The sequence below is a fragment of the Theropithecus gelada genome, chromosome 8 (assembly GCF_003255815.1).
Source record: "Theropithecus gelada isolate Dixy chromosome 8, Tgel_1.0, whole genome shotgun sequence".
In the NCBI taxonomy this organism is placed as follows: Eukaryota; Metazoa; Chordata; class Mammalia; order Primates; family Cercopithecidae; genus Theropithecus; species Theropithecus gelada.
In genome coordinates, this window is record NC_037676.1 from 37622532 (window position 1) to 37636812 (window position 14281).

Below are 14281 nucleotides of genomic sequence, written 5' to 3' on the forward strand. Positions count from 1 at the left end.
ACTCCTGGGCTCAAGTAGTTGGGACTACAGACACGAGCTACTGTGCCAGGCTAATTTTAAAACGTTATGTAGAGACAGGGTCTCACTATGTTGCCCAGGCTGGTCTCAACCTCCTGAGCTCAAGCAATTCTCCTGCCTCAGCCTTCCAAAGGGTGGGGATTATGGGCGCAAACCACTGTGCCCAGTCCAACCAGCTGTTATTACTATTTTTCAGTTAGAAGGAGAAAAAACAAAAAACAGAGGGATGTGGGTGTGTGTGTTTCTTGGAATCCAAGCGATCGGGGGGAAAAATCCGTCAAAAATGTTCTCAGTACAAAAGTTGGCAAAACAACTCTCTTTTTTTAAACTGAACTTTGTAATAGGAGAAATACTCTCACAAGGAGAGGATGTTTCTGAGCCAAGTTGAAGCAAAAGAAACTTTTTCCAGCATGTCAGGAACGAAGCTGACGTTCCATTAAGAAAAAAAAAAAAAAGAAGAAGAAGAAGAAGAAGAAGTCCTAGAGGAAGGAGTAAGAGGGGAAAAGGCACCAGAATTCAGACGTAGCTTTAAATTCCAGACAGGGCCAGCGCGGGAGCACGTAGGAAGCGCCCCTCGGAAAGGAGCCGGAGCCCCGGCTGACTTCACACTTGAGCTCCAGCCCCGTGGACATTTCCTGTTCTGCCTCTGGAAATTCAAGCTGAAAGTTACAAAACATCCTTTTTCCCTGGAACCAAGTGCTTGGTTGGGAGACCATGCCCTCCCCTTCCTTCCTCGGAACTCCTCCCTGATCGCCCCGCGGCTTCCCCAGGAGAGATGCCAAATCAGCGGTAGCAGGTGGCGCAGAAGGGAGAGGGGAGCGACCCTGGGGACCCCCGCCGAAGAGGTAGGAAACTGGGGACTGCACGTTCCTGAGGCCACTTCACACTTATTGAGCAAAACGAAGTGCTCGTCCTTTAAGCCCGGGGCTGAGGTGTTTCCCTCGCTTGGGTATGCACTGGGTGGTGGGTGGACTGGCCACGAATCTGGAATAAGTTCAGGCATTCCTTTTCCCTCTCTCTTTCCAAGTTGAACTTTAATTCTTGGGTCTCTGGAACCACATACTTTGTTTCGTGTGGGAGGTATTGAAAGGCAGAATTCTAGGAAGTAAATATTGTGAATCCCTGATTTTTCTCTTTTCTTTTCTTTTCCCTTTGCTTCTCTCTTCTCTTTTCTTCTTTTTTCTTTCCGCCCCTGAAATGCCCAGGAGCCGTCATAAATACCTTCATCTGGGAATAGATTCGGGGAGAAGTGAGAACGGGACAGGGCTGGGAAAAGCATTCTCACCACGGTGAGCTGGGCGCGGCTGTTTCCCGGGACCTGGGCCATGTGTTCTTCTGGCCCGGATGCTCTCTCCCTCCTTTCCTTCCACCCATTGCCTTGGAGACAACTACCTTGAGTTGTTTCTCTGGGTGCAGGGATGTGGCACAGACCCTGGTCAGGGCCCTTGAGCATCAGTGCCCTGCGTTTATGGACAGAACCCAGGTGCTGTCTAAAATGTTTCTGTCTGGGGCAAAGCTAACTGGTCTACCCAGTAACCTGCGTGTAGCCCTTGCCTTCGTGAGGCACGGGCTCCCGGCAGTGGGTCTCTGGAAGGCCAGCCTTGACAATACACGTGCTGACATTGGACCTGCTCAGAGAACTCAGCATGGCTTCTGCATAAGGACGACTCAGCTGAGTTCACGTTTATTATATACATTTGTTTCTCTTAGAAAATGACTTTTGAACTTAAAAAACATCTTGTGTGGCTGGGCACAGTGTCTCACACCTGTAATCCCAGCACTTTGGGAGGCTGAGGTGGGCAGATCACTCGAGGTCAGGAGTTTGAGACTAGCCTGGCCAATATGGTGGAACCCCATCTCTACTATAAATATAAAAATTAGCTGGGCATGGTGGCAGGCACCTGTAATCCCAGCTACTCAGGAGGCTGAGGCAGGAGAATTACCTGAACCCGGGAGGTGGAGGTTACAGTGAGCTGAGATCACACCACTGCGCTTCAGTCTGGGCAACCGAGCAAGACTCTGTGTCAAAAAAAAAAAAGAAAAAGAAAGAAAAAGAAAAGAAAAGAAAACATCTTGTGATCTAAGGACATCCTTGCTCCTGGGAAGGGATGCAGGTCCCCTTTGTGGCGTTCACCGTGGAGCCTGGGGGCACCTCCTCTTCCCACTTCCAACAAAGTAGCTCCATCCTTACCTGACTTTTATGTCGAGGTTCCCAGTTAAAAGCATGCTTTTAAAACAATTTGCAGAACTGCTGACCTGCAATAAGCAGTGCTTTGCCTAGACAGAAAATGACTGCTTATGGAACAAAGGTGATTGACGGAGGGATTTTTAGCTTGCCCCTGTCTAGGCTCTTACTCGGCCCTCCCATCCGCCTCCTTTAATGATCGCCTTCTGCCCTGGGGAACCTGCTGGAGGTGGGAGTGCCAACCAGGCTCAGGGAGCGAGCTGTTCCATCTCAGGCACCTGACCACCTGTGCAGGGACAGACAAGGGGCAGAGCCCCAGAGAGCTGATAATACAACTTGGCCTCTCTCTCTAAGTCTTTTCTGAATTTGTCCTTCTAAGTGTGCTCACAGTTATGAACTATGTGATCAATAATTATAACAGCGAATTATTGATCTTCCTTTACGATATCAGATTACTTACTGAGCCAGGCATGGGACTGAGCACATTACACAGATGAGCTCATGGAATCCTCACAAAGCCCTGTAAGGTAGCTTTTGGCATGACCCCCACTCTGCTGTGTGGAGTGGAAAGGAAGAGCCACTGAGTGACTGGCTTGAGGGCACCCGGCCACTTAATGGTGAAGGTGGGGCTGGGGCCCCTCCCCCTGAGTCTGAGCCACACTGCCTTGAATATTTTTGCAGCCCTGTTCGACAGAAGTAAGAAGGACATTGTTGTGAGTGTGGCTTTTTTGTATTTTGTTCAAGAATGCCCCTGAGAATAGGCTAGGAGGAGCAGGGTCACAGGGCCAGGACGGAATGTTCTGTGGGAAGGAAGAGTGCTCCTAAGAATAAGTGGAGTTAGGATTCTTGTCCAAACTGCATCCCTGATAAACATCACTTTTTTCTCTGAGAGTTGGTATAGTTTTTGTTTGTTTGTTTTATTTTTTAGATACAGGGTCTTGCTGTGTCACCCAGGCTGGAGTACAGTGGCATAATCCTAGCTCACTGCAGCCTCAACCTCCTGGGTGCAAGTGATTCTCCCACCTGAGCCTCCCCAGGAGCTGAAACTACAGGTATGCACCACCATGCCTGGCAATTTTTAAAAATTTTTTATTTTTTGTGTAGAGATGGGGGTCTCCCTATGATGCCCAGGCTGGTCTTGAACTCCTGGTCTCAAGCGATCCTCCTGCCTCAGCTGCCCAAAGTTTCAGGATTACAGGCGTGAGCCACTGTGCCCTACTGAGGTGGTAAGGTTCAATGGGAAAGTGCCAGGCTCTGTAGCCTGACTGCCTGGGTTCGCATCTCAGCTCTGCCACATTTTAGCTTGGTCATCTTGGGCAAATTATACAAACCTGTGTGCCTCAGTTTCTTCAAAAATAATATCCTCTGGAGAAAGATGATAACAACAGTACCTATTTCACCAAGATATCACAAAGATAAAATTAGTTAATCCACATGAAGCATTTAGAATTGCATCTGGCATATGGTAAACATTCAATAAATATGTTATGTGTAAAAGAGGTGGTTGTGTTAACCCAAGGAAAAGTAGCTTGGGGGCAGTCTGGAAATAAGAAGTAACTGGTATTTGAAACTATAAAATGGACACCAACAAATGCAGTGTAATTTCAGTTTGAGCTGGGGAGAGGATTGTGCTTGGACCACAGCTAGGAAGGACCCTGGGAAACAGCCTAGGACCTTCAGGGAAGAGCTTATCTGTTCTTCCAGAGATAAAACTGAAAACAACAACAACAACAACAAAAACTAGTCTTTAGGGTTGGCATTGCCAAATCACATCCTTGCATTAAGTGAAGTAAGTGTAGGCTGGGCGTGGTGGCTCATGCCTATAATCCCAGCACTTTGGGAGGCCAAGGCAGGCAGATCACTTGAGGCCAGGAGTTTGAGACCAGCCTGGCCAACATGGTGAAACCCCATCTCTACTAAAAATACAAAAATTACCTGGGTGTGGTGCCAGGTGCCTGTAATCTCAGCTACTCCAGAGGCTGAGGCAGGAGAATTGCTTAAGCCCAGGAGGTGGAGGTTGCAGTGAGCCAAGATTGTACCACTGCAATCCAGCCTGGGTGACAAAGTGAGACTCTGTCTCAAAATAACAAGAAAAGAAAAGAAAAGAAAAGAAAGAAAAGAAAGGGAAAGGAAAGGAAAGGAAAGGAAAGGAAAATGGTATAAGTGTAATTTATTTAGCTTTGTAGTTGTGGAAATGAGTCCCACCTCTGACCTAATGTTATATAAAGCAAAAATATGGTTTTTTCTTCTCTCTCTCTCTTTTTTTTAAATCAATGTCATTGGCTGAACCACTTGTATTTTTGGAAGGATGACTTTAGGATTTCCAACTGAGATATGAAATTTAAGAGCTAAATGTAGCTGATTTAAAACAACAACAACAACAACAACAAAAGTAGATCATGACTTACAAAAGAATTCTGTGGTTTTTTCAAAGAACAAATTTGTGAGCTCGGCCTGAGTCTGGATTAATGTATAATGATCTTGAAACTAGTTTGCCAATTTTTACTTGAAGTAGAAGTAGATGAGAAATAAATCAATGGCTGACATTGACTGAGCACTTACTATGACCCAGGCATTGTGCTAAGTGCTTCCCGTGCATCACCTCATTTGTTTAAGCCTCATGGCCGCCTGTCAGGTGAATACTATTATTATCCCCGGTTTGCAAATAACGATAGCAAGGTTTAGAGAAGGAGATAATATGCACAAAAGCAGATAGCTAGTAAGCGCTGGAGTTGGCATTCTAATTTAGGACTATCTAATTTGGGTATGAGTGTTTAAACCCAACATTATAGTTCTAGTAAATCTAATAATTCCATTTGTGTCTGTTTGAAGAGTACGGCACATAGAAGCTGATAAACAACAGTCATAACTCTTGCAACATGCGCACAGCGCTAGTCTGGGCAAAACACACTTGGGCATTTTGGAGAGCAGAGTTTGCAAGATTCAGAGGGCACGGGACAGGAGATGCACGGCGTCATTGCATCTGAGCAAGGAAACTGTTCCAGGCAGCTCCAGGTGTGGGTAAAATTGTAAAGCAAGTTGCCTTCTTCACCTTTCTCTGTGCTCTCCCAGAGGCTTCCCTGCTCATCCCAGGCAGGGATATCTTTTTCTTTTTTCCAGACATCTCAGTCACGCTCTGACAAGACAGAGACGATCCCAGCTGTGGACTCCCACCAAGCCCCGTTCTGCAATAAATACCCTCCATCTGTCATACCCAGAATTGATTCTCTTTTTTGTTTATTTTGGTCCATTAGAACCCCCTTTAACCAGCACTTGATATTTAGCAAACTGTTTGAAAGTAATCAATTAATTCATACACTGGTGTAGCTCCCTTGGGGGACTTTTAGGCTTCAGTGTGACAGTGACTAGGGGAGATGCACTTAGGGCAGGGAGATTCCCAGGAAACCCCTTGCCCCATGCCACTGTGGTTATCTGTTCCCTGGCGGGAAAGGCACTCTCCTTTCTGATGGTCTGAGGTCCGGACCGCAGGCTCTTGCTGTGTTCCTTCACAGAGAGGCTGCTTACCTGAATTTTCCGAACAATTCCTAGCACCAGCTCAGCAGGGACAGCGCCCGGCAGCAGTAGGAAGTGGGTGTGATGTTCTTCCTGGGTGCCCAGAGCCCTCTCCCTCTGTCCTTTTTCTTGGTGGCCCCTCTCCCACCCCATTCCCGGCCTCTCCCAGGCTCCCCTTCCTTCCTCACCTCCAGGAAAGCCTCGAGGCTCTTAATTCACCGGACAACCTTAAAACATACACTGGCCAAGCGTGGGCGTGTTTATAACAAGAATCAAATTATTTTGCTGGAAACAAGAGGACAATGGAATTTAGGAATCAGCAGTTCTGGGAGAGTTTTTTAACATGTTGGAATTCAGGTCCTCCTTAGATGTCTCTGCCTCAAATAATGCACTGTAAACCGTTCTCATTCATGGCCCATCAGTCATTGCGCAGGGTCCTAGTTTAATAAGTAGGGGAACTGGGGAAAGGAAGGGAAACCTGTTGCTCATCCCAGGTCTCCCAAGATTTAGGGGATGGCAGAGAGGGGAGGGCTTCCACACCTTCTGCACTTTCAATCTTCTAGAGGCAATGCAGACACCAGATACCTTCTTCTTTAACTTCAGTCTTTTTTTTTTTTTTCTTTTTTTGAGACAGAGTCTTGCTCTGTCATCCAGGCTGGAGGGCAGTGGTGCGATCTCGACTCACTGCAACCTCCACCTCACAGGTTCAAGTGATTCTCCTGCCTCAGCCTCCTGAGTAGCTGGGATTAAATGCAACTGCCACCACACCCAGCTAATTTTTGTAGTTTTGGTGAAAATGGGGTTTCACCATGTTGGCCAGGCAGGCTGGTCTTGAACTTCTCACCTCAGGTGATCCGCCCTCCTTGGCCTCCCAAAATGCTGAGATTATAGGTGTGAGCCACGCGCCTGGCCATAAGCCTGTATTTTTAAAAGAAGGTTCCAGATGGATACAAGCAGAAAGGAAGAGTTGCAAAAGCAGACACAATACAGAACAAAATGCCCCAAGGTGGCAGAGAGGGCTTGGTATGTTTATTATGCAACGAGGGACTCTCCTGGCCCTTGGAACTTTCCATAGTTTGACTTTCTGGTTAATCATTACCATCTGCATGGCTGCTGGCAGCCAAGGCTTTGCTTGGCCTGCCAGGCCTGGCAGTCGCGTTGCTGGCCAGCCTGAGGGTTGCACCAGCCATAGTTAGCTGCGATGCCCCCTAGAGTTTCCTGCGGGAACAACCAGGAGTGCCCGCGGCCTGCTGATGCAGCCTGGCGGGGAGTGGCTTGCCTTATGCCTGTCTCCTTGTCTCACAGCTGGCTCTCCAGGGTCGGTCTGGTTTTCGTAGTCTCACGTTTCCTTTTCCAGCACGCCTGTGTGTCTACATACCACGTGAGAACACAGCCTGCTCTCTTCCTTGGAGTGGCTGGATTTCCAGCAGGCACCGCACGTGCTTGTTCAGATGCAAGGATACGTCATGGAAAAGAGAGGCCTGGATAGATGTATCTTAGTTCATACACAGCTGTCAGGACTTGAGGCATGCATCAGCCGAGCCTGGGAAAAAGCATGAGATCTGCTTTTAGAATCATGAACACCAGAGCTGAAAGGGATCTTACTCTCTATTCGAAACCCTTCATTTCACAGCTTTGGAAAAAGAGGCTCAGAGAGGTGGGGAGTTGCCCTGGGTCACAGAGCAAGGTCCAGGGGTCCTTCTATTTCTTGAAACTAAACTGGTTGTGTGGAGAGTCTTAAGAGGAAGCTAAAGTTACATGGGTGCTGGATTTTTCCATTTGGCCTTAGCAATCACTCTCCTCCATTTTCCACCCACGCTGTGCCTGGGAGGCTGGCCAGACTGGCACCCTTACATCTGGCTTCCAGGTAGATTTAGCCAGAGGAGGGCACCTGCAGGTAAGTTGAGAGGGAGGGGAGTGTGCCATGGAGGATTTAGTCCACTTCTTCCTTTCCTGCTGCTTCCATGGGCTGGTGGTGTCCCCTGAATGAAGGCCAGGACTCCTGTCAGCAACCACCCCCTGCACTCAACTCTCTCTGCTGACCCTTCAGGCCTAAGGCAATGACAGCATCTCCTACACTGGGCAGCCCTGGGCTACGCTGCTGTTTCCTGTGGCCTCCCAAACCCTCCTCAGACCTTTGTAAATGGTCCCTTTATTAAACCCTCGAGTCAAAGAGTGTTACTTGCTGGGATCCTGATCCTGACTGACAGAATGGATCCTGACCCACCTGAGAGGTGGCTTTGTTTGTTAGCTTAAAAGAGAAAATCTGTAGGAAAGGAAGATGTCCCTGAAATTTAGGAAGAGGGTGTGTTAGTTTCCTGCAGCTGCTCTAATGAATGACCACGAAAAAGGTAGCTTAAAACAGAACAAAACCAGAAATGCATTCTCTCCCAGTTCTGGAGGTGAGAACTGGAGTTGACTGGCCAGTACTCCCTCCAGTGGCTCCAGGAAATCATCTGGTCCTTGTCCCTTGCCTCTTTTGGTGTCTGGTGGCTGCCAGCATTCCTTGACTTGTGACCATATCCCTTTGATGTTGACCTCCGTGGTGATATCTCATGTATGAAATCTTCCTTTGCCTCTCTTGTATAATGATGCTTTGGGTTGCATTTAAGGCCCACTCAGATAATTCAGGATAGTCTCCCTCTCTCAGAAATCCTTAATTTCATCACATTAGCAAATACAGTAAGATATTTACAAATAATAAAATATTGTTCCAAATGAGATAACCTGGCTGGGCACTGTGACTCATGCCTGTGCGGTGGCTCATGCCTATAATTTCAGTGCTTTGAGAGGCGGAAGAAGGAGGATTGCTTGAGCCCAGGAGTTCGAGATTAGCCTGGGCAACACAGTGAGACCCCTGTCTCTACCAAAAAGAAAAAAATTACCCAGACGTGGTGGCACATGGCTGTAGTCCCAGCTACTTGGAAGGCTGAGGTGGGAGGATCGTTTGAGCTCAGGAGGTCAAGGGTGCAGGGAGCTATGATTGCACCACTGCACTCCAGCCTGGGCAACAGAGCACGACTCTGTCTCCAAAACAAAAGAATAAGATAACGATAACCTTTACAGTTTCCAGAGATTAGGAACTGATAAATTTGAAGTCATTGTTCAGCCTCCTGCAGAGGGTAAGAGAGGCACATCAGAGTTCCCTCAGGACATCTCTAATGACACCCTTATGCTTGACAAAAGTAGTGACCAGTCTCTGGGGGGAGACACATTTCTGAGGATTCTGTTCAGCTCCAAACTCTCTAATTCTCTTATCTTTGTGGCTGGCAGCCAGATATCATTGTGACGGTCCCATTCTGAAGTCAGCTGTTTTGTCATCAGGCAAAGCACTCAGAAAAGACAATATAGTGGGCTGTGATAAGGACACAAAAATTGTGGAAGGGCCCAGCCTGGGGACATTTAGGGCATGGAAGTCATTTGACTCAAGGGTTGGATCCTAGAGAACAAAAATTGGGAGGCCCTCAGAAATGACCTAGCTCTGCCACCTCCTTTACCAGGCGGGGAAAATTAGTCCTGGAGTGGGAATTTCCTTACCCGCAGCTGGTCAGCGACAAGGCCCAGACTAAAACAAAAGTCTTGGCACTCAATCTAAGGACTTCTCCGCCGTGCCTCCCTATCACGGCTTCTCACCACCTGGCCTCCTCCCCAGCAGTCTATGAGAATTCTTTGCAGGAATTCTACCCCCAACAGTTTCATTTACTGAAAGGTAGTGGGAACGTACTCGATGTCAAGTCTGTGATGCAGCATGAAAGAAGAAACAACGCTGGGGACGGTGGCTTTGCTCAGTGCCACTCACAGTGTCAGTTCTCGACAAGATCAGGAGACTGGGCTGGAACAGAAAGCCACACGCAGTTTCCTCCATGGAGAAAGTCTTGCTGTGGAGGCCAGGCAGGGGAGCAACAGTGCTTAGTGAGGCAACTGGCTTAGCTTCTGCCACAGGCTCCTTATCTCAGCACTGGCCAGTGTGATGGTCCCTGGTTGGAGAACGCCAGGAAAAGCATTGTCTCACTGCTGCTTGAGCAAATCCACCTCCCAAATAGGGCATGGTGGTAGAAGAATATGCCAGAGAAGACAACAGTCCCTCTGTCCAGATCCTATCTAGACAATAGAGCTCAGATTGGGAGCCATTCTTTCTTTCTTTCTTTCTTTCTTTTTTTTTTTTTTTTTTTTTTTTTTTTGAGATGGAGTTTCACTCTTGTTGCCCAGGCTGGAGTGCAATGGTGTGATCTCGGCTCATCGCAACCTCTGCCTCCCGGGTTCAAGCCATTCTCCTGCCTCAGCCTCCCAAGTAGCTGGGATTACAAACATGTGCCTCCATGCCTGGCTAATTTTGTATTTTTAGTAGAGACGGGGTTTCTCCATGTTGGTCAGGCTGGTCTCAAACTCCCGACCTCAGGTGATCCGCCCACCTCGGCCTCCCAAAGCGCTGGGATTACAGGCATGAGTCACCGCGCCCAGCCTGGGAACCATTCTTTAAGGGAGGTAATGATATTCTAGAGATCTTCCTGTAGTTCCTGACTCACAGAGCACAATTTTTGTGAAGATTAGAAGAGGCTGGGTGTGGTGGCTCACACCTGTAATCTCAACACTTTGGGAGGCTGAGGCAGGAGGAGCCCTTGAGGCTAAGAGTTCAAGACCAGCCTGGGCAATATAGTGAGAACCCCCATCTCTCCAAAATGTAAAAAAAAAAAAAAAAAAAAAAAATTAGTCGGGTGTGGTGTCAAATGCCTGTAGTCCCAGCTATTTGGGAGGCTCAGGTGGGAGGATCGCTTGAGCCTGGGTCGAGGCTACAGTGGAGCCTTAGCCTCCCAAAGTGCTGGGATTATATAGGTGTGAACCACCATGCCTGGCTACATAAATTACTTGGAATTCCATCATAGACATTTGTCTCTTCTCTTCATTTATTTATTTGTTTAATCATTAACTTATATTTGTAGGGACTCATGGATTTCTTTTAATACTTTGGGTTATAATCAAATACTGATTTATTAATTTTGTTGCTCAAATTGTTCCAGCTTCACCCATTGAGTACTCTCTCATTTGGCTAGACCCCATTATTGTGGGTCTTGGTGTTGTATTTGTATTTTGAGCACTCTTTTTTTTAACCTTCTGGTGCTACAAGATACTCCAGTCTCATCTTACATGTTCCCTGACCAAGTTCTAGAATCAGCCATTTTTTTCAAGTATCCCTGGTTCCTTTCACTGGTGCATGATGTTGAAAACCAAAATCTTGGTACTAGACGTGCTTGTTGATACTGGGGTGCCATTGGTTCTAGGCCCTCTCAGCAGATAGGGCAAGGAGATATATGTGTATGTGCTGACTTCTTTTTTTTTTTTTTTTTTTTTGAGATGGAGGTCACACTCTGTCGCCCAAGCTGGAGTGCAGTGGCACAATCTCGGCTCACTGCAACCTCCGCCTCCCAAGTTCAAGCGATTCTCCTGCCTCAGCTTCCTGAGTAGCTGGGATTACAGGCACCTGCCACCACGCATGGCTAATTTTTGTATTTTTAGTAGAGATGGGGTTTCACCATGTTGGCCAGGCCGGTCTCCAACTCCTGACCTTGTGATCTGCGTGCTTCGGGCTCCTGAAGTGCTGGAATTACAGGCGTGAGCCACTGCACCCAGCCCGTGTGTGTTGACTTCTATGTGTAGCCATCTATATCTATTTTAAGCTAAACATGAATTCATACTGGTGTCTGCAACTCTAGTTCATTGTCATATGGGTCACTCTAGACCTCCCCTTGCTTACCTGTAACTTTCCACTACGACCTGAAACCTGGCTCCCACCATCTGCCATTCATCCACTCAATTGTTCAACTGCAATGTACACATATAGTGGCATTAGAGTTGTTAACATGGATCCCCATGAGAAACAACTTTATCGACTAGATGACAGTGCTTATGTACAGTTTCTTTCACCTTTCATCTTAACAGACTCCACTCATTCCTAAAGTTACTTAGGTCAACAGTTTTTCCCTACACCATCTTCAGTGCGGTTGTTTTATACATTTGTAATACAATTAGATTGTTTTGTCAGAGCCTGCATTTCATCTGCATTTCCTCTGAATGTGTAAATGATTTTTCTTCGATTTGCATACATAAAAGTTCACTTTCTGTGCTGTAAAGTTCTATGTGTTTTGACACATGTATAGTGTTCTGTTTCCACCATTACAGTATCATATAGAACAGTTTCACATCCTAAAAATCCCCTGTGGTTCACCTAGTAAGGCTTACTGAGGAGTAACACCTAGGGGAGGAGAAGGACGGAAAGCAGGATTGGATAATGGAGCCTTCAGGCTGTGATGCAGGAAAAACAAAGTCTCTGCCTGCCCCATGGGGAGCACCATAGCAAAGCTTGGCCCTTAGAGGAGTACCCTGTTGGGCAGCAGTGGCCAGGACTTTATCCTACTGCCTTGCTCAGCCATTGTTTGGGGGCTGCCAGAGAAGACTGATTTCAGCTCAAGAGAAGAGACAGACCCAGAAGGCACTAACAACTGGAGGTTCTCAGCTAACCACATTTCTTGAAGCTGGCTTGCTAAGTCCTTTCTTGGAGAGAGATCTGACTGCTGTAACTCTGGGTGTGCCAGAAATATCTCTGAGGATTCCAAGCAGGGGTTGCCTGGCCACTGGTCAGGAATCTTGAGCAGAGGATTCCTCCATCAGGTGGGATTTGGGACCAGATGATCCCATTGGTCGCCTTCAGCCTGCTTCAATCCAGGTGATCCAGCCATTCGATTCCGCACATTCCGCCCACTTTGCTCAAGCCTTTGCTTCCCTTCTTGCACTAATTATCTTATGCTCTGCTGCGTCCTAGAGGTAGGCTCAGAACACCTCCTTTTCCCCAGGGAGCATTATTGGAGGGCCAGAGAAGCCAGAAGACAGAGTCTAGGGTTGCCTGCACCTTTTTGATCCCAAATGCTCAAGAAAGTGGTTACAGTATCCATAGCAATATAGATCAAGGAGTTGAATGTGCATAAAAAGTTTGTGACGATGGGCAAGAAAATGGAAACATTCTAAGCTAAGACTTCAAAAACCAATCTTTGTCTGAAATGTCTCCTCCCTGTGGAATGTGCAAAAAGCAAAACAGCACTCCCTACTGATCTCTGCGTATACCACGCCTGGCAGGTACTATCCTTTTATTTTCTTCCCTCTTAACTCTCATTCTTTTTTTTTTTTTTTTTTTTTTTTTTTTTGAGACGGAGTCTCGCTGTGCTCCCAGGCTGGAGTGCAGTGGCGTGATCTCGGCTCACTGCAAGCTCCGCCTCCCGGGTTCACGCCATTCTCCCGCCTCAGCCTCCCAAGTAGCTGAGACTACAGGCGCCCGCCACCACGCCCGGCTAGTTTTTTGTACTTTTAGTAGAGACGGGGTTTCACCATGTTAGCCAGGATAGTCTCGATCTCCTGACCTCGTGATCCACCCGCCTCGGCCTCCCAAAGTGCTGGGATTACAGGCGTGAGCCACCGCGCCCGGCCCTTAACTCTCATTCTTATGGCGCTCCTGGATTTTCATTTGCAGGCGCAGAGTCATTTTAGCGCAATTCTAATCTTTCTCCGCAGGAAGATGGAAAACTTTCAGACCTCTCGAAGAAAGCATGGCTCTGATGTTGTGTTCTATCTGTGCTTATTCTTCGTTGTATTTAACCTGCTTAAGGTTAAAAGCCCGTTGTGTTTTGTTGTACCTTGGCAGCTCTCTCTGGCTCGTGAGTATCCTAAAGTCACTATATGGCCTCTAGGGACAGTCTTGACTTCTAAGCCAAAAGAACCTTTTATTTTACTTTGTCTGCCTTTAGAGATTTCCTTTGAATGTTTGCTTCTGTTCTGAAGCATTTTCAGGCTCCATAGACCTTGATTGTTTTGCTCAGTCAGGGCATTTAAAAAAATATTCATGCTACAATTTTTTTTTTTTTTTTGAGACGGAGTCTCCCTCTGTTGCCCAGGCTGGAGTACAGTGGCATGTTCTCTGCTCACTACAACCTCCACCTCCCAGGTTCAAGCAATTCTCCTGCCTCAGCCTCCCAAGCGGCTAGGGTTACAGGCGCCCACCACCATGCCCGGCTAATTTTTTTATATTTTTAGTAGAGATGGGATTTCACCATGTTGGCCAGGCTGGTCTCAACTCCTGACCTCAGGTGATCTGCCTGCCTCTGCCTCCCAAAATGCTGGGATTACAGGCATGAGCCACCGCACCTGGCCCATGCTGTTAATTTTACACAGTGAACCATGCATACTAATTTTAATTCCAAAGGCTCACAAATTAAAGAGCTTCTTTGAACCCAGGCCCTCAGGATTCTTGCAGTCTCCTGGTTTTTCTGTCTGCTTTGTCATTTCTCAGTGGAATGACTAAAGCCAGAACCTGCTGGGTCAGTGAGTGGAAATAAAGTATTGGTGGATGAATTCCTCCTGCTCTGCCCTTCCACACGAGACTGTGGGGTTGGAATCCATGTTTCAATACTCAAACACTGCACCAGCTCACAACTGCAAAATTAGATGAGACCCCAAAACAATACAAAGAGTCAATATTCCAAGAAGATACTTGCGGTTACTGGGTCCAGGATGTTTGAA

General features: G+C 47.2%; 1 protein-coding gene across 14 annotated transcripts in view; it reads left to right on the forward strand.

The window, feature by feature from the left end:
• Positions 1–377: 377 nt before the first annotated feature.
• TACC1 (transforming acidic coiled-coil containing protein 1) overlaps positions 378–14281 on the forward strand; it is a 130683-nt gene continuing 116779 nt past the window's right edge. For 13 of the 14 annotated variants that reach the window (XM_025393283.1, XM_025393273.1, XM_025393269.1 and 10 more), the window contains exon 1: positions 378–863. The gene's annotated coding sequence lies outside the window, so the exon portion shown is untranslated. The remainder of the gene's footprint in view (positions 864–14281) is intronic. The other variant, XM_025393268.1, reaches the window with a different exon arrangement.